This window comes from Streptopelia decaocto (genome assembly GCF_964273445.1).
Source record: "Streptopelia decaocto genome assembly, chromosome: 1".
Classification (NCBI taxonomy): Eukaryota; Metazoa; Chordata; class Aves; order Columbiformes; family Columbidae; genus Streptopelia; species Streptopelia decaocto.
Genome location: NC_138663.1, coordinates 76,257,714 through 76,277,226, shown reverse-complemented (window position 1 = coordinate 76,277,226; position 19,513 = coordinate 76,257,714). Strand labels below are relative to the sequence as shown.

At 39.9% G+C, this 19,513-nt stretch overlaps 1 protein-coding gene across 5 annotated transcripts in view; it reads left to right on the top strand.

The window, feature by feature from the left end:
- Positions 1-230: 230 nt before the first annotated feature.
- The window catches only part of RASSF8 (Ras association domain family member 8), a 92,241-nt gene continuing 72,958 nt past the window's right edge, over positions 231-19,513 (top strand). Inside the window, exons 1-2 of one of the 5 annotated variants that reach the window (XM_082043735.1) lie at positions 13,696-13,734; positions 16,958-17,019. The gene's annotated coding sequence lies outside the window, so the exon portion shown is untranslated. Of the gene's footprint in view, positions 460-956; positions 984-1,245; positions 1,381-13,695; positions 13,735-16,957; positions 17,020-19,513 lie in introns of those variants that run through there. The other 4 variants (XM_082043733.1, XM_082043738.1, XM_082043736.1 and 1 more) reach the window with 4 other exon arrangements.

Genomic DNA, 19,513 nt, shown 5'->3' with positions numbered 1-19,513 from the left:
CTTGCGGCGGCGGGGGAGGAGGACGCGGGGCGGACGCGCCCTCGCCCGGGCCGGCGGCGGGGAGCAGCGGCGGCGCTGGTGGCGGGGGGCAGCGGGCGGCTGCGGCTTTAAGAGCTCCCACAATGCCGTGCTGGCGTCCCAGTTCCGTTACATGTCTCTCCCGGTGAAGGGGAGCGAGGGGAGAGGCAGGAAGGAGGCGCGGGTGGCTGCTCCCGGCGGAGAACACCTACGCGTGGCTGGGGGAGAAGTGGCGGCGGCGGCCGCTCGGCGGGGCCGGGGGAGGAGCGGGGCGCCCCGGAGGGCCGGGCCGAGCCGAGCCCCCGGGCGCTGCGCCGTGGGTCGGCCGCGCCGCCCCCTCCCCCCCCGCGGGGCGCGAGGCGGAGCCGGCGGCCGTTGGGGCCGTTGGCGCTGCCGGGGGAGCCGCCGCGGGACGGGCGCGGAGCCGCCGCCGGCCGAGCGGTAAGTGCGCGGCCAACTCCGGCGCGGTGCCGTCCCGCCGGAGCCCGCCCTCCTCCCCTGCTCCCGCTGCCCTGCTCGCTCGCTCCCGCAGCCCACCCGGCTCCGCGTCCCGCCCCGGTCTCTTCTCCTCCCCGGCGTCTTTCGGCTCGTCCCCACTGCGGGGTTTGTGACTGTTCCCGGCCGCCTCTTCCCCGCTGTCCCCTTCTCTGCTCTGCCTGCGCTCACCAACTTTCCCGTCCGTGTTTCCCTCTTCCCCTCGGATTCTCTTTTTTATTTCTTTTTCTTTTGCATTTTCGGCTCTCCCGTTTTCCCTTACGCGTCTCGCCTGCCCGCTCGCACTCATTTCTGTCCTTTCGCTTCTTCCTTCGCTACTTCCCCACCCAGCTCCCTCCAGCTTTTCCTCTCTGCTGGCATGTTGTCTTTCGCCTTCCTTCGGGCATCGTGTGGAAAAGTAAAGGATATTTCTCTGTGTTCTTGGGAAGGAAGTTCAGAAACTACTTATTTTATCAGGGGAAATCTCGGTAGTAGGTTGTTTTTTGTTTTTTGTTTTTTTTTCACCTTCCCTCTTACTGTCCTCGAAAAGAACATTAAATCCGAACTTTTTTTTTTTTTTTTGACGTGGACCGTTGTGGTTTGTTTTTTTGGTTGTTGTGGGTTTCCTCCCCCCACCCCGCGTTCTGCTCCTCCAGACAGTGCCGTTCTGTTTCACGATTAATCTCTCTTATTCCAGCCCCAACACCTCTCTCTCTTTCTCTCCCCCACTAAGAAAAAAACGATTGAAAGAAAATCTGTTTTGACACCAGGGATGTATGAGATTTTTCTTTTTTTTTTTTTTGTGGAGACGAGTGGGAGAGTATTGATGAGAAGAAACTTAAGCAAATACAGTACAGTAGGACAATACAGAGGCATGGACTTTAAAGGGTAAGAAAATGGATTCTTCTCCTTGATTTGTGCAGCTGTAAACTATTGCTGGGAACGTCTGGTCCAGATTCTGGTTTGGGGCTGTAGTAGTCTGGCATGTGCCAACCTACTTTCTGTTCAGCAAAGCAGCGTTTTAATATGCCGACAGAGCAGTGTGCTAAATTGCAGTTCAGTATTGCTCGTGGGTCTCATCAGCGTGGAAAATCCGAAGTGGGGGGAAGGTGACAGATTTCAGTGTCCCCTTTAGAGTTACACCTGTCATGCATTCCATCCCAAAACTGCAGAGATGTCAGAGGTTGACATATTAAGAAAATTTCTGGAAACTGCTTACATCCATGTCAAAAAGTGCTGCTGTGTGGCTTATGAAATCTGGTTTGGACCTCACAAGCTTCTGCCTCTGCTCTAGTCAGCATTACATGTTAAAATTAAGAATGTGCTGGGCTGTGGAGAGCAAGTAAATCAATTGCCTAACGATTTCTGCAAAGACACCTGTTTCAGGTTTTTCAGTCTCCCAGTTAATTGTGTTTGGTAGTGGTGTGATTGTGTTAAGTGTTGTAAAACTAAAAAGTGATGTCTTTTTCAGTAAAGAATACATAGTTCATGAAAGTCAACTTTTCAGGTCAGAGGGAAACAATGTGGATCTTGGTTGTGTTATGTTACCTGTTTTGATAGATACCATTCCAGAATACCACAGGGTTATGTGGCTAAATTGCAGATTAAGCAAGCCCTACCTTTTTTCCTCTCTCTTTAAAGACAAGAGAAAATACCATTTCAGATTGAATTTTATTTGATGGTATCTAATTAGAAAGTGGGCTAGACATTGAACTAAAAGTACTTCTCTTTGTGTATTAAAGCAAAAAATGATTTCATATATGAGCTGCTGAGGGAACTGAAATGTCTGCTTGGCATTCATAGTGTTTAGTTGTATGCCCTTTAGAGCAACTGAGAGAGTTAAGGTAGTTCACTTCTTACACTTAATCTCTCCATCCTTCTCCTTCCCCACCCTGACAAGCTCAACAGAATCTGATCAGTTGTTTGAATTAATCTTATTTTTTATCTTTTCTGGAGATGAAAAACTTTGGGATGCTGGGAAATAGAAAAATAACAAATTAACTCATTTAAGTATTTCAAAACTGTTCCTTGGACAGTTTCTGGAAACACCACCAATAATTCTAAAGAGACAAATTAAGTTGATAAGTAGTACTTTTAAAAATCCTTTTGAGGGAGGCTCTGAAAAGGAGCATGTTAGATAGAAAGAAGGAGATGGAGTTGGTGAAGTGCAGAGCTGAGTGCTGGGGATGGTGGGTTCTGTTCCTGCTTCTGCCATCGCATGGCAGTGTGACCTCTGCCTCAGCTGCTTGCCTGCACCTCATAGGATGTGGAGGCTTTCCTGAATCTCTGTCATGTGCTTTTACACATTATTTTAAGAATAATTACATGTAAATGTATTACTCCTAGTTGTGGTTTTGAATGCTGGTCAGGTGGCAGCTTTGCTTGTGCTAGTATTCATTCTTTGAAAGTTGTGAAGTAGAACTCTTGATCATCGCCACTTATTTTGAGAGCAGCATGAGATTTTTTGCATTGCTGTAATGGTTTTGAGACTAGAGTTATTTTTATCCCCTGTATATCTCTGACAATATTGGTGCATGCTGCTTCTGTGGTACCTTAACAGTCTGCCTCAAGCTGAATTTGAAGGGCACTGTACACCTCTCCAGAAAGAAGCTCTATTAAATTGAATTGCTGGCTGGAAAAGTGTCTTGTGGGGACTGGGCTGAGGACCCTCCTCAGCGTGATGCATGCAGTCCTTTTTTGTATTGTAGAGTTTGTTGTTGTTGTGTGTGGTGGTGGTTGGTTGATTTTTGTGGGTGGTTTTTTGTGTGTGTGAGCTCTATAATTATGAGATTGGCTTAGTATTCGTGGGTTTTCTTGTTTGCTTTCTAATTTTAGTTTTTTGCTGGGTTTTGAAGTCTTTAAGATCTCTATCTTGAAATAAAATGTAAATGTTGTGTGGTTTTCTAGGGCTTTTTGAAAGCTCAGATTTTTTTGTAATTTTTTTATGCTGGGGTTGGGACTTTACAGTGTAATGGGACACATTATAATCTCAATGCCTACCTTCCTGTAATGTTTGAGACTCTAACTTTGTAAATACATGGCTCTACCCTGTTGCAGGTAGTTCTTTCTCCTTAGTGAAGATGAGAGACGTGATTCTGTAGAAACTTGCTATTAGGCAGCTGCATCAGCTTTGGGTTATAACTTACTGTCCTCTTGTGTATGTACATAGCTAGTTCTGTGCTTCTGAATCTGGACAGTTAGTCTAGTTTTAAATGCGGTTTCATAAATAACTAATTCTTTTTATCCTTCCTAACTCACTTCAAAGTGTGTGGTGATCTTGCAGCTTTGGCAAGAATAGTTTTCCTGGCTAATGAGAGGATGTTTGTGTTACTTTCGCATGTTTCTATTCTGAGGACTGTATGTCATCTTTTTCTTTATTGGTAAAATACGGGAGGGGGGAACCTGGCCAGTGTGTGCCAAGCGATGCCGTGCTGCTGCAGCTTCTCTCTCCAGTTCATTACCCATGAAGTTGAGATCACAGAACTTGTCCTGCTTGGGAAAGGAACATGGGTTTGAGCTGTAGCTTATAGGGGCTTGTCACATCTGCCACAGGGACTGCTGTTATTTCCCTTTGTGATAACGTAAGTACAGAGAACATTGCATATGTCTGAGAGGACTTGAGATAGCCACTATAAGCTTTCAGATGGGAGACACTTGAGAAATCCTCTTAATTCACCTTTCTACTTTTGAATTACACCTTAAAGGAGGGAGGAATCTGTTTACTTTCTTGTTGTGTTTGGAAAAAGCGCTCACCCACAACAAAGGCATTGTAATGCTTTCTATAGTCCAGGATTATTGAACAAAAGCATCTTGCTGTGCAATATTGTTGCTGTGCTCAGTGTTGTATGATAACATGTTTCTCAGCTGTTGTTGATTCCTCAGTGGCACAGACTTCAAAGGAATGTGCTGAAAGAGAGCCATGGCAAGAGAAAAAAACAAGTTTTGTTCCAGTGGCCTGTACCATCCATCTGTTTAAATACTTTGCTGAACTATTCCAGAGTGTTCAGGCATCCAGTTAGGACTGACAAGCAATTACAGCTGGGAATGGAGCCTACTGCAAAGAGACCACCTAGTGAAGGCTTAAACCCTACCTCCCTGCCAAGGGTCAGAGCCCCCCTGCTGCCCCAGCCAGCAAGAAGAGATAAGGCTCATCATTTAGGATATCTTTCAACATGACATTGTCTAATTCCTAATGCTATTGAGGATTTATTTATTTTTACTCTCTATGCTATCTTTAGCATGAGAAGGGAAGAATGGTAATGAGGACAGGTCATCTCTCTAGTCTTTGTATGTAACACACTAGGTCTGTAATTTAAATGGATAAATACATATAAAGAAATTTACTTCTTTTTTCCCTGAAACACGTATCTAACAGATCACTCAGTAGCAATATATATTACTGAATTAGTTTTGAAACATTTTGATAAAGTTAAAACCGAAGCCAGTTATGTTGTGCTCTTTCAGATTGAGTTTGGGAAAATATTTGGGGAAATATTCCACAGCTCAGTCCACGGTAACAAATTAACAAAACCTGTGTACTTGTGCATTATGATACACTAAGATGCTGCCAATTCCAACTATTATAATTTGTTTTTACTTAAATTCTGATATTGGAGTCCACTGTACAAGACAAGTCTCGATGCAGTTGCCAACTGAATCTTCATATTGTAAGCTCTGTGCTCTCTATAGTCCCAGATACTGGAGCTTAGAGGGGAATATTAACAGAGAGACTACATGTAAACTATTGGTAACCTGTAAAGATCCTTGAAGCTTTTCTGCGTGGCACTGACGTTAATTTTGAGGATTTGGGATGCATACTGTAGGTAATGTGTGTTTCAGTTAAGAGGGTTTAACCTTCCTTATGAATGGAAAATGATTATGCAGATGCACTAAGAGGATATTTGAGCTTTGAAAAATTGTGAGGCACTCCAGAATTTGTTTCTCACCTGCAAACAAGCAGCAAAACTCTAAAGGTAAGCTTGAACGTTGTCCTATGCTGTAGTATTACTCCTGCCTTTATACTGTGATGTGACCTTTATGCCTCTGAAAGGATAGTTACTTCTCCCAGTGTCGGGAGTTGTGATGGTGTTTTGAGATGTTGGATTTTAATGCCTTAGTACCCATTTGAAAGTAAAGGGGAGGGAAACTTCTAGAAATGTGTAATGTGACTGACTTCCATCCAGCTTCTGCCCTTGCTCCAGAGCTGATGTTGTAGTTTGAATTTCCTTACTCACTTTGAAAGCTGTACTAGGTGTAACCTTGCATCGTATTTCCCTTATTGCAACAGTACCTGATGTGTTTCCAGCATGTGCCTTGCTGTGTCTGTAAATCATCTAGGTTTAAAATGGTGAGGCAGTATTGATGCTTTCTTTTTTATTGTATACTTCCTAATGTTAAAAGAGCTGTAACTTCCTTTTGTTTCAACTGAATTGGAAGTTTTTTGCTAAAAGATTTTTTTTTTGACTCCTGAAGTGTTTGTCAATGTTTTCAAGCTGTTATTTAAAAGGGGGGTTGGAGTTTCCAGAGCAACCTTTTGAAACTTTGTTTTATCATCAGTCAGCAGTTTCATGAGCACGGATAAGGAAAGGCTGCAATTCCACTGAGCGGCCAGATGTTTTATGTCTGTGCCAAAGTGGGGAGAGAGTGTGGCTTTAGGAGTTGGAGGGTCTGTTGTTCTTGTCACTGAACTGTTGGGGGATCTTCAACAGATCATATCTGCTTTCTCTCCCTTCCCCTCCCTCCTGCCATGCCTGTACTGATAGTGATCACCTCCTTTTAAGTAAACTGAGATTGAGTGAAAAGTGTTTTTTGTTCTTTCTAAAAAGTAGATAGTTTTGTTGTCAGTTTGTGTTTCTTTAATATTACGCTTAAAACCATAGAAAAGCTGCATGTAATTTGGCGGTTAGTTAATTTATGGCCATTGTCCAGCAGATTAATGCTAATATTAACTCTGACTAGCGTGGCATTAAGTGAACAATATCAAAAAAGCAGGTTTTGATGCAGATAGATGGGGGAGTAACCTTAGACTCAAATTCCCCAGTTCTGTACTAAATTGCACCTTTGTTTGGCCCATACTTCTTAAAGACATGTGAGATCTTGATTCTGCTTCAATGTGATGTGAAGGAAAGAAAGACTGTAAGGAACTCATCAGGTGTCTGCACATGTCAAACTCTTCCTTGAGAAGTAGGAAGATGCCACAGCTAATATTTGGAAGTCGGTATTGGGAATCAAGATACCAAATACTTAAATGTGCCTTTACAGCTGTATGGCCAGCAACATTAACTAGCCCTCCTACTTGGAATAACTGGCATATGGAGAAAAGCGTATGGCAGTGGTGGAATACCCTTGTCCTTGCCCATCAGAAAGTGATTGTGTTGCCTTTTAAAACACGTTCTCAGTCATCAGAACTGTTCCCTCTGTGTGTATGCTTGCTCTGGGCTTTATCCATGGCTCCAAGTCAATCAAAGCCTTTGCACTGGTTTCATTGGGAACAAGGACAGAAACTTCCAATGAATAAGCTGTGTGTTTGAGACGATGTATTTCAAGTAGTGGAATTGGCACTGATGAGCAACAGGACTAACGCTGAATACAATTCAGTGCTTTCATGCTGTTAATGGGATAGGAATTGGTAACCTGATACTACAAAGAGATAACAAAGGCTATTTATCATACAAGGGAACATTGTTGGTTTGTGTGTTTTTTTTTTTTTTTTAAGGAGTTGGTAAATAGCATAGTAAAATCTTTTATCAGAACTCATTCTAGTGAACAAGATCTGTCAGAAAATGACTGATTTAACAAGAATTTATGAAATAGTCTGCATAGAAAAGTAATTTTCTGTCTTATAACTGGTGTTCTTTCACTGAAGTCCTGTATTTGCTTACCAGTTTACTTTATGTCCTGAGAATTTATCTGCTTTCAAACTGAGATATAAATAAAAAGTGTTTAAGCTTTTCTTCTTCTTCCAAGAATGGAAGACTTGAGGAGATGACAAAATGAAATATGTGCAAAGTTGACATAACAGATATGGTATGTGACTATTCCATGTTTCCCAAGTACAGATCAGGATGCAACTAATTGGTATAGAATAAAGCAGCAGTACATGGGATTAAGCTATTCTGTGGGAGACTGTGGAGAACTCTTTTTAGAGGCCTTTAATACAAATAGGACGGACATCTGCAAGGGTGATCGGGTGCAAGAAAACTCAGTCTGACCTTGTAACTCAAGATAATATTTTACCTTGGGCCTGCTGCTTACTTAGCCACTTGTCTCCTTTGTGTTTTTACTGAGCGCAGGAACTTGCAGTCCCTGCAGGCAAGGCTAGAACAGAAATGGAGCACAGCTTCAAGAGGTGGTATGTGCTGTGAAAAGAGACTTGACTATGAGTTTGCTGTTAGTGAACTGAAGTTCTGTGCATTTTGGGTCATGTTTTGTAGCAGAAGTTAAGGGAAGAGGCTCACCTTTCTTAGGTGGGGTGGGAGGGAGCTGGGCTCTCAGCAGCAAAGTATCACACTTTTAAAAGTACCCAAGTGGTGGTTTTGGTTTACTTAAACTTCTAGCAAGACAGAAGGGGTTTTTTTTGGGTATTTGGTTTCCTAGGACTTGCTGATCTTATGTTTGTGATGTGTTGCAAAGCGACTCCTCAGTAATGGTTTATTCAAGGCCTCTGAATACTACAGTAATGAGATCCTGACCTCTACTGCTCAGCCCTATGTGAGTGCTGGTGAGATGGGCACTCCCTTCCCGGTACCTGCTGTTATTCTGTGAACGCTTTCAATTAGTTAATCATTCATGTGCTCCGTCTGACAGCACTACCGATTCTTTCTGCTCTGCTATAAGGCTTCCTAAATATTGATTCATGAACTAGTGGCTTTCGAGGTGGTTGTTTAATTGCAGTGCAGCACTTGCTTTTTGATGGGGGAGAAGGATACTGGGATTTTCTCTTCGACACTTGCAGCTGCAGATAGAGGCATTCCTCTATTCAATTCCTCTGCTGCTGAGCTGTTTGGAGCCAGGGTTGGGGACACTTGCTTTGCTGTTTCCTTGTCCCCGAGTTCGGTTTAATTTAGAGCACCTGTCCTGTTGTGATCCTGACATCCTGTCAGTACTCATTCCCCCTGCTCCCTAGGAGAGAGCATGTTTGTTGCTGGCAGCTCTCTGCATTACCCTTATAGGAAACCCAAGCCAAGAATTTTCTAGAATTCTTCCCCTCCATCCCCTTGTCCTTCACTGACCTCTAACCACATTTTTATCTTTCTTGACAAGATTCTTAGTTTCACTTATCTGCTGCTTTTCCCTTCACTCTTCAACTTTGATTATTTTTTAGGAGCTGCTTGGAAACATTGACCATAACAGATGTGTAGGCTGTCAAATACAGTCAAATTACTTAGTGGTTTTTTTTTTTTTTAGCTAGACTTTAAAACTAAAATGCTTATGGCAGGTAAATATTTTCTGTGTACACTACTTGTCAGGACAAAAATATCTATCCTCAGAAGAGGGTAAGGAACTGCAGTGGCTGTATTTCCATATTACAATATACCAATATCACCTGTTGTAAGAGCCCTATGTTTCCTTCCCTGAGCACAAACCACTACTGTAGTAAGGGCACATAAGTTCAAGCTTTGTTTTGTGTACAAAATTTTAATGACTTTTAAAATATATTTTTGTGCTATAAGATAAAAATCTACCATAAATAGAAGAAAATAGGAAATATACTTTTCTGTTTTAGGCTTATGGTTTCCTGAGAAATGCTCTGTCACCTCTAGATTGAATTAAGAGCAAAATAATACTGCTTTTGTAAAAACATATTTGCTTTAATTCTGGGTAGCAGAGAAGAGGGTGACTGGATTTATTTAAATATATGCTGGAACATTTATTTTTTCCTTTTTTTAAGTGCACTTCGTGCTTGTCATTCTAAATGCATATGCAAAAGCCTAAATAATTAGAAATCTATATGCTTTCTGACCACGATTTACTTTAACAGTCTGTAATGATCTCTGGACAAACTGTATTTTACTTTGCAAGACAGCATTTCAAATTAACCTCCATTATTGTCAGTTTTGCTAATATGAGTGAGGACAGCATTCAGTGTAAACACCCTCTTTAAGAGTACCGTTTTTCTTCCTCTCGTGGACATCAAGCATGTGGTAGGCAGAAGACAGTTCTGCTATAACAAAGTGCAAACCGCAACACAAGGGAAGATTGTGCTGTAGCATCTGAAATGTCCTCCCTCCATTCCTGCTGTAAAATGCTTTGACCTGAGAAATGTACTTAATGTCTTCCCAGCTTTCCATCAGATGTTATATATCTCATCATCCCCTCGTTTTCAGAATGGATCCTATTGCTCAGAGTAACATGGGCAGGTGGCTTCTGTGAATAGATAATGACTTCTTTCACTATGCACCATGACCCATGTGGAGTCGCAGGTTCAGTGGGACTTATCAGCTCTGGAGCTTGCAGGAAGAGATTGGTTTCTGAGCCCTGCAATTAGGAAATGGCACTAATTGAACTTTGGTCACTATCTCAAACTGGGATCTCATGGAAAAAAAAGATGACTTTTTAGATCAGTAGATAGTATTATTTGAATCCCTGGTGATGATCATAAAGTGTTATGTCATGATGCATAGCAGTAATGTTAAGCCTCTCTTACTTGCTGGGATTTCAAGTTACTGCACAGTTGAGAATGATTTTAATATTGAGAAGGGAGCTATCTGAGATGCCTCATTCATAGTATGAACCTTAGTACGAGATTACAGGAGAAACTTCCTTTGGATATCCAACTACTATTTATCAGTGGCTTTTTTTCATAAAAATTTAAAAGGTTTAGCTACTGGATGACTAATTAGACCTGTCCCATCCTGAGCCAGAGAGACTGTTGGCGATCCCAGCAAGACAACACTGTAATGAAGTCCTGCTTTGCAGACAAGTAGTTGATTAACTAGTGTCAACATGAGCATTTCTGTCAGTATTCTGAAATGCTTAACAGCAGGATGCTATTCTAAGCCTTCAAAGGCACAGATGTGAAGTTACAATGGACAAGAAAGAGGTCATTTATGAACCTCCGTGTAATTAACAGTACCTGTGTGTTGTGGCTGTCACCTAGGCCAGGGGAAACTTCTGTAGAAGATGTTAAGCTAACCTGATTCACCTAGCACGTTGAGTGGGATAACAGCATACACATAGCTAAACTACAGCATCTCTGCTGGTGGAGAAGCTCAAGCAAAGAGAAATCTAAAAACATTCTCATGGCATACTTAACAACAGTATTTTATGAAAGATCTTTTAAGGAACAAGTGTCAAAGGAAAGGTTCATCTTGTAAGTGGACACGAGTATGTCAAAAGTGCTAACTAGAAGAGTATGTTTATGGTATAAACTTGTTAATTGGTTTCAGAGGCAGTGTGTACCTATAGTGTAATCTGAGACTTGTTACATAGATAGTGTAGCAAATAATAAACTACTGGCTACTCTTACAGCAGCTTTTCCTGCAACTTCAGCTTTTCCTACAAAGCATCAACTATAATGACCAGTGCTCTAATACTGTTAGAGCATACAGAGCTTTTTTTATGAGGGTTTGTCTGTTCTTATGCCTGATGAAACTTCAAAATAATATTCTTGTATGTCCAGTGTTGTCATCTTGCTCTGTGGTATGTTCCATGTCTTACTGACTTCTGCAACCAGTTTTAATACAGCTGTTGTAGTGTCATTGGAAAAATGGAAATAGCTGTATAGCCTAAAATGGGTCCTTTCTGCTAAGCTTGATGTTGAAGTGAGACATTAAAGCCAAGGCAAATTTAGTGAGTATTTAAAAACAAAACAAAAAAAAAAAACAACAAACAAAACAAACAAAAAAAACCCCACAAACCTGTCTTGATCACATGATTTCCTGCAATTGATTTATTCCCAATGTTGAGAACTAATACAGATTTTTCAAAGAGCTCACAAAGTAAAGAATGGAAACTCTAATGTTTAAACTTTTACTTCTTTTTAAGTCCATAGAGTAGCAAATTGATCAGAGTATCCTTTGAGAAAATAATTATCATCAGTTTTACAGGAGGAACTTTAGATTCTCTTTTGCCATCCCAATCCCATCATCTGTGTGTCTGACTTGTTACCTTACACTCTCTAGCACTTAAGATGCAAATGGTTTCTGTTCATTTCAAAGGCATTAATCAAACTGAATCCTATAGATGCACTGAGATGTTCTTTCTGTGTTTTATTCATGTTACTTAATTTCATTAAAATGGAGGCCAAGCATGTCTGTAACAGTATTGTTTGCACTGCTAATACTTATTTGCTCAGACCAATTTGACAGTGCGTGAACCTGAGTCAGAGCTTGAACATGTCTGAATTGGTAACTTGTGTCTACATTTGCCTCTTATGCAGATTTCAGATTTTTGGTTCAATATATCAGTCATTTAAAAATTTCTATCACTTTATTAACATGCTTAATTTTATTTAAGAGTTCTCTTCATGATATGGAATACAATACATTAGTCCAAAATAAACTTTCTTTGAGGACTGTAAAGATATGTGGTGAATCTTTGCATATGCTTCAGCAGTGTGAGTTGCCTGGGAAACTTTGAGGAAGAATCATCCTTAGGACTTGAGTGTGGAAGGTTCTTCTGTGGCTAAACTGGATTCCATTACCCAGGGCTTGTCCTTTGTACTTTTTGATAGGAGCACGAGGATCTCTCTACGGTCTCCTGTGCTGTAGCAAGCCCTCAGGAAAGAAGCCAGTCTTCTGACCTTCTGTGCTACCTTTGGAGAACTGTGTGGTACCACATTCCCTGCCTCTTATACTGCTGCTTTTTCTGGTTTGATCTTGAGAGCAGGCTTAGAGGAAGTGCAGTTTGTGATTATGGGCTGACACTTGGATTGATACCCTGCTGGCTGTTTCTTCCTATTTTTTATTAAATTAATTATTGCCAGATTTTGGTCAATGAGTATTGAAACTACCGAACATCTCAAGTCACCTATTGTATCTATCGTATACCTCCTGCAATCTGTATATGAAATGAGCTGCTTTGTACACGTTTAACAGATGTGTGGATTTTATTTGAATAGGAAAAAAAAAACCAAACTTAAAGTATGGATTTATGTAGGCCTGTAAAAATATGTTACTTTGTCAACTTTTGCTATTAAAGAATATGCCATATGTAAGTGTGTTGGTCTTAATGTGAGATGCTCTCACACTCGGTCAATAAATGCTCAAACTTATTTGAATTGAAGCATCAGAAATGCAGTTGTTAGAGAGCAAGGTAAACTGATCTGGTGCAACTCACTTTGAACCATAATCCCCAAACAAATACTGTGACACAAATCACTTTTAAGTTTGCTTTTGTGTTTGCTTTTTCAGGTTTGTGACAACTGATTTGTATTGTATCTTGAACTGGGGGAAAGTGATGCACTTGTGACAGTTCACATTAAACACTAATGTGAAAACCTATTTACATAGGTTATTCATATGAAACTCAAGTTGACTTTTTCCACTATAAAGACACTGGTCCCAGGCTCTGAGACACCCAGTTGCTTGTTTTAATGAGTCAACACTAGTTGACTTCTGAGACTTCAACCCTGCCTGTGTACATCTACCCATGATGCACTTGTAAGTGAACATGACTTGATTACAAATGCATTAAGTATTAGTAACAGGGGATGCTTTTTCACTTCAAGAAAAACTTTTGGAATGTGTGGAAAACTGGAGTAGCTCAGTAGCTCTGAACTTTAATTGTGAAAGTATTTAACAAAGAAAGTGATCAAGATTTGTTACTGACTTAGGGCTTATCTGAGTGTCTGAACTGTGTTCTTGTTAATGATGATACATAAAGAATCTGAGGCTTTCATTTTCTAGGGAAGCATTTTCATTCTTCAAGTCAGTTTTGAAGACCTAGCTGATGAAAGCAGCCTGGTCTGAATTGAGTGTTGGCCTTGCTTTGAGCAGGAGGCTGGGCTCCTGTGAGTTCTTTCAGCCTGAAGAGTTCTGTTTAGTTTATTTTTAAGAGGCTTTTGTACCACACAACCCCCATCAGCTGATACTTCCAGCCATTAAACCAGAGGTGGAAATAGATCCTTGCTCATAAGTGGGTTTTTTGTAACATGTTTTTACTTACCTTTATAGCACTACTACTTCATAAATGCAGAACATCTAGGACTTCTCTGCATCTCTTTTTCTGTCTACTGCAGAATCTTTGTTTGAAGAGGTGTGGAGTAGGGCAAGTTGATGGGACCCTGCTCAAAATTCTAGGGTAAGTTCTCAGCTTTCCAGAAACTGATTTTTTTTTTTTTTTTTTAATATGGAATCTAATGGTTCTGTAGTTGAATTCAGCAGACGAACTGTGTTTTAGGGAGACTTGTCACAGATGTATAATTATTGAAATTCCCTATGTATTATTTAATGAAAAAATAGCTATAAACAAGGTGAACATTAGAGATTATAATGCAAAATGTATTGACTAAGAAGAAAAAAGGTATTAGTCAGGGTACCTCTAACAAAATTTGATTTATCCGTTCGACTGATGAGACCTGTAATGAGTTAAAAATACAGACTTTTTCTATAGGAAAAGAGTAATGAGATCTTTTACTTAATTGGTGTATGTGTGTACTTGAGTAAGGTGCATATGGAGAAAAACATATGTCTGTTAAGGGATCCAGTATTTCAGATCAACTTGCTCACATACTGCTTCCTTTGTGACAGGAATAGTAGAGTGGGTGTTCCTTCATGTATTTAGACTTAGGCAGCCTATGTCACGATAAGCCTGTAATTCACTAATGATAACTCTGAGACTTACAGAAATATCCCACACTGGGCCCAGCTTGATAAATAAAGCTTCAGCTACAAGCTTTGAAGTGGGAACAGAACAACAGTTTTTTAATGAAGAGGAATAATTGATTAATACCCTGTCTTTCACCAGGTGGTATATCACCAGAATTTTTCTTGAAATTAAATCTGTGATCAAACCATTCCCCTGTCACTTTATTTGTACAGGGAAGGGGTTATTTCTGTTCAAGTACTGACATAAAAATTTTACGCTGTTGATAAAATGAATGTTGAAAGCTTATTTTCTTCCTTTCAATTACCTGATTGTTTTACAAAAAAAAAAAAATTCTAGCACATGCTATCAGGAGAAGGGAGGGGAAGTTAATGCTTCACTGTTTTACTTCTAGAGGAAATAACCTTGCAAGAAGGCGATAGTTAAAGTTTCATCCATCTCTATCCCATTTTAGGACTAAGAACACAAAGTCACTAACTGGTCACCTGTACAAAAATACTCTGCAACTGCAGCATCAGTTCTTGGAAAGTTTTGCAAATACCTGAGCATCACAGCATGTATTTAATTACCTATGTCTAGGGACCTGAACTTCAAAATATTAAGTTTCTTCATTTAAAAATCAGTAAATTAAAAATTAATTTAGTGGAACCCATACTATGAATCAGGGGGAGGTTTCAAAGTAAATTTCAGGACAGCGATATATTCTGGCATCCTCTGCTGCTTGTTTAGTCATATGCATCAATAGTTATCAATCCTAACAATAACTTGTTTTCTAAATCAAGATGGCAATTTGGAGTCACTGCAGTGCCTCAGAATTGTTTCTTGAGGATTTTTTGGTATCTCTTGCTTCCTGATTTTGGTCAAAATGTGAGAGTTGATTTAACTACATTCTAGCTTGCGTTGGAAGCTCTTAGTTTAGCTCTGTAGTCTAATCACTAAAAAGCAATATGTTATGAAGTGAAAAGTGACTATTGACGTTTGAGCATGGGACTCTTGAATATGTAGACATTATGCTGATTCCAAAGTCAGTGGACTGATGCCAGTTGAGGTGGGACATGGTGGATCTGAGCCACTGCTCAGTACTTTTGTAGATATGATCATCTGTGCTGTGGAAAGCTGGTGTGCGGTGAACACAGGTTATTGTTCGTGGGAGTAAGAGAACACATAAATTGCTCTATATTGGTGTATTACTGGATTTCAGTGTGAGATTTTCTTGTAGAAGACAGATGGGAATAGAAGAGTTAATTGTAGTAGGCCCTGTGTCTAAAAGGGTGTGTAGTTGCAATGCTTTAATTTGGAGTTGAAATAAACATTGTAGTACTTCAGTGCTACCAGCTTTACAATAATATGCAGCCTCATTGCCAGAGCTGTTGTAAAAGCAGTTGTACCGGCTTTTGTAAGAAGGTCTTGGAGGTCAGTCAAGTGTCTACCAGGGACCAGTAAGCCCTTATTACTGACCAGGTTGTGAAAGTAGGTCATACTACGCCTTTGAGAGACTAGTGTAGTAGTATCAGTTGCAAGCCATTCTATTCATAATTTTGGAGGCAATGTGTGTTGAAATGCACAGTTTTTTAGGTGGAAAATGGTGTTTAATGATCTGGGAACTCTGAGCTTGTCAAAATGTTTCTGTAGCATACTTTGGCCATCTTTTAGCCACTTGTGTCAGTAGTCTGCTGAAACAAATGGCTTCTTGATGGTGTGTTTCTCTTAAAAGGATCAATTGATTAAAGTGTTCATTAAAAGTTCACTAGTCAAGCAGCACCTATAAATCCTGTTTTCTTTTGATGTAACTTCAAATACCAGAGCATTTGTGTGCTTGTATGTATCTTTTTGAAAGGGGAAAAAGAAGCTTCTATGCTTTCACAGCAACACAGAGCTTTCTAGCCATGTCTTTTCACATACGAATTTTACACTTCTTTTACAGTGACAATTTACTGTGGAACAGCATGCTTTATTATTGGCAATCTTCTTAAAAGGGCCTAGATTAAGAACTCTGACCTACAGCTGTTATAAATAGAAGTCTTTTTGTTATATAGCCTTTTAAAATTTCCCTTTTTTGTGTTAATTGATTAAAATATGTACTGTGTTGGCTGGAGTTCCTGTTACTAATTGGGTAAAATGAAACCATAGGCTAGATACAAAAATCAGCAACATAACTCCTTGTTGAGAAGGTTGACTATTATTTTGATGGGCTCTGCCTGTTGAGGGTATGTACATATGAGTGTTTTAGCCCTAAGAACCCTGAGATTGACATGCTACTTTACTAGGTCTGTCTAAATGTTACAGAACAGATGGTTAATTCAAAAACAAGAGTATTAAAGCTGAGTAGCTAAATCTGATCTCTGAAAAATGAAGTTGCCAAAACAAGCTGCTGTATTTGATGGTAGCTGCTGAATGGGTCTTTTGTTTGATACAAAGGCAAACCTCAGTCTAATGCCCAAATGCAAAGAGATTGGTCACTTCAAAGATTTTTTTCAGCTTTTAATTTCTCTCAGAACCTATAGCTTGAAGCAGTAAGTTGCTTATATATTTTAGAGCTCCCAGAAGAGAAAAAGTCTTATTTCAAATCCATTGTCTTTCTTCTGGGTTTATCACTGTTGTCCTGGGGTTTAAAAGTAACCAAGACAAATTGCAGAAGTGGAATAAAGCTGACACCTGACTTTTAACTTGCCATGATATGCCTTTTTCTTCTACTTAGGTGGTCAGTGGAAAGAGAGGAAAAAGTCAGACGATTAGAGGAAAGGATTATTGTGTTTACAGGTAAATTCTTTTTCTTGTCCACAAATAGGATAGATATTTTGAAACAGGTGGTGTGCCACAAGAAACCTTTTGATCATCCAATCTGACCTGCACACCACAGATCAGAGTTATCTCTGAACTAGGGCTAATAGTAAATGAATTTACACACATGTGTACTGATACAAAAGGGATTAAAGCATTTATTTTCTGCATTCATCCTGTTGGGATTATTCCTTAGTGACATAATTTCACACTAACCTACTTTCCTGCTTTCAAACGAAACAGATGAGCAGCCTGATGCTGTTTATCTCAGCCCTTGGGGGTTTAAATACTTATGGATCTTCTGTGAGCTGCTGGAAGTTATAGTCACTTTTTAGGAATCTCTGACCTCACAATCCATTTTTTATGGTGGATTGAGTATTTATCTTAAGAGGAGGTCTGAATGTGACATTTGGGGTGTTATTTTTCAGTTGTGTGATGCTGTAAGATGAGCTATTACATTTTTTGGGAATACTCTATCTTGATTGAAAACATATGACATAAAGGTAGCTTGATCATTGTATAAAACTTGGAGAAAACAGTGAAATTATTTGTGTACACTTCTGCCTTGATAAATGCCTTAAAGTTAGAATTTCAGGCTTTCAAATCTTTATTTGCTTTTGCTAGTTCTTTTCATGTTTAACTGTGTATGAAAGGTGTCAGGCAGACAGGTGGAAACTGAATCCTTCCATCTGTTCAATGTACACCACAAGTATTGCACTCAGAACTGGGCTTGCTGGGTACGAATCTCAAATATTTTTATAGAGTGGATGTTGCTTTGCTTGGCCACGTTTTTAAATGCTCGATGAAATCTTGATTTCCATGGGGCTTTTTGTAGAAGAATGAATTGAGTCTTTTTTAAATTCTCCTTCTCCAAATTGGCCTCAAGACCCTTTTATTTCAGTGACTTTGACAGTTCTGTTGAAGCTATCAGCCATATCTTTAGGTTTCTGGAGGTCATGGTCTTAAGATGGGCGAGTAATTTGAAATACCATCTGTTTTTCTGATGATATGTGATTAAGGCATAGGGCTAGATGTTTCTACCTCAAGGTCTTGCTCACAACTTGAAATGGCCCCTTCAGACCTAGTGAAAGAAGTTCAGGAAGTAGAGAAACCTTGGTGAAGCTTGGAGAAAGCAATACATTAGGGAAGAAATTGGCAGAGGCACCAAAGTGTCTGTGAGCAGACGGAGTGTTGTCATCAGCTGCAAAATCAGTGTAAATACTTCCAGAAAATTACTCTTTCTCTGCTCTTGCCAAACACAAGGAACAGGAGCCATAAATACCCTTGACAAACTGTTGTAGCTGCCAGTGAGCATCCTGCAGTTGTAATCAACAAGTTGGAATTCTCCCTTGCAGCACTGGACAACAGCTGCTGTGGAAGCATTGCATTAGTGGTGATAAAATACACCTTTTTGGTTCTTGCCTAAAGACAATGGATTTTTACAGTTAAAAATTTCACAGTTCTGCTGCTGTGCTTTTCTGGGGGGGTCATATCAACAATATAAATGAGGTGGTTTCTTTTTCACTATATCTGTTATATAAGAGTATAGAAATTATAAATATTCAATATGTAGAGATATATATATCTATATGTGTGTGTATATACTAGATCACTAATGTATATGGCATCTGTGTCTCTCTTGAACTGTTGTTACCTGGGAAAATGAATGTTGGAGTTGAGAGTGTAAGATGGAGAGTGGTTTAAATTCAGAAATCTGTTTGTTCTGATCCAAATTCCATTTCCATGGAAACTGGAAGTTTAGTACTCTCGCTTGTTAACTTAAGCTGCTTGCTGGCTTTGGGGAAACTAAGTTGTTCCCTTACACTAAACCTTTTGGAATCAAGAGTTGTGTTGTTATATTAGCACCACATATTTTGTGGAGATGGAGAAATTAGAATTACTTCATGTATTTAATTTGAGAGATGCGTAGCTTTAACTGCATACAGATCAGATATTTAAGTGTTCAGAGCTCATACCAGGTTATCTAATAATTGAATTTTCATGTACATAATGTATAAGATCATAGTTTCTTTCCTGATGTGGACAATTACTTCATTATGGTGGTGCAGTTTTACAGATTATGAAGCAAACAGTGTTATTTTATTAGCTGACTGTCCGGTAATGCAGGTGTCCTCCCTTGCCTTGTACCAGCCATAGAATGATGTGCATGCGTCAGCTGCAGCAACAACTGACACATACAGACATCATGAGTCTGCACTCAAAGTGACCCTGGGGCTCAACTGCACCAGCTCATTATGAAAATTTAAATTCTGGTTATGCTCTTGCCAGGAAGGCGGAGCTGCCAGGCCCGGTCTGTGTGGAGTTTATTATGGCAGAATGGCTATGCCAAACCCAGTAGGTGAAGACTTAACATTCTAGAAGCAGCCCTGAAGGACCTGGTGGCTCTCCCTGCTTCAAAGTGGAATGGGGTTGTTGAGAAGATCATGGAGAATATGAAGAATGTCCCACTATG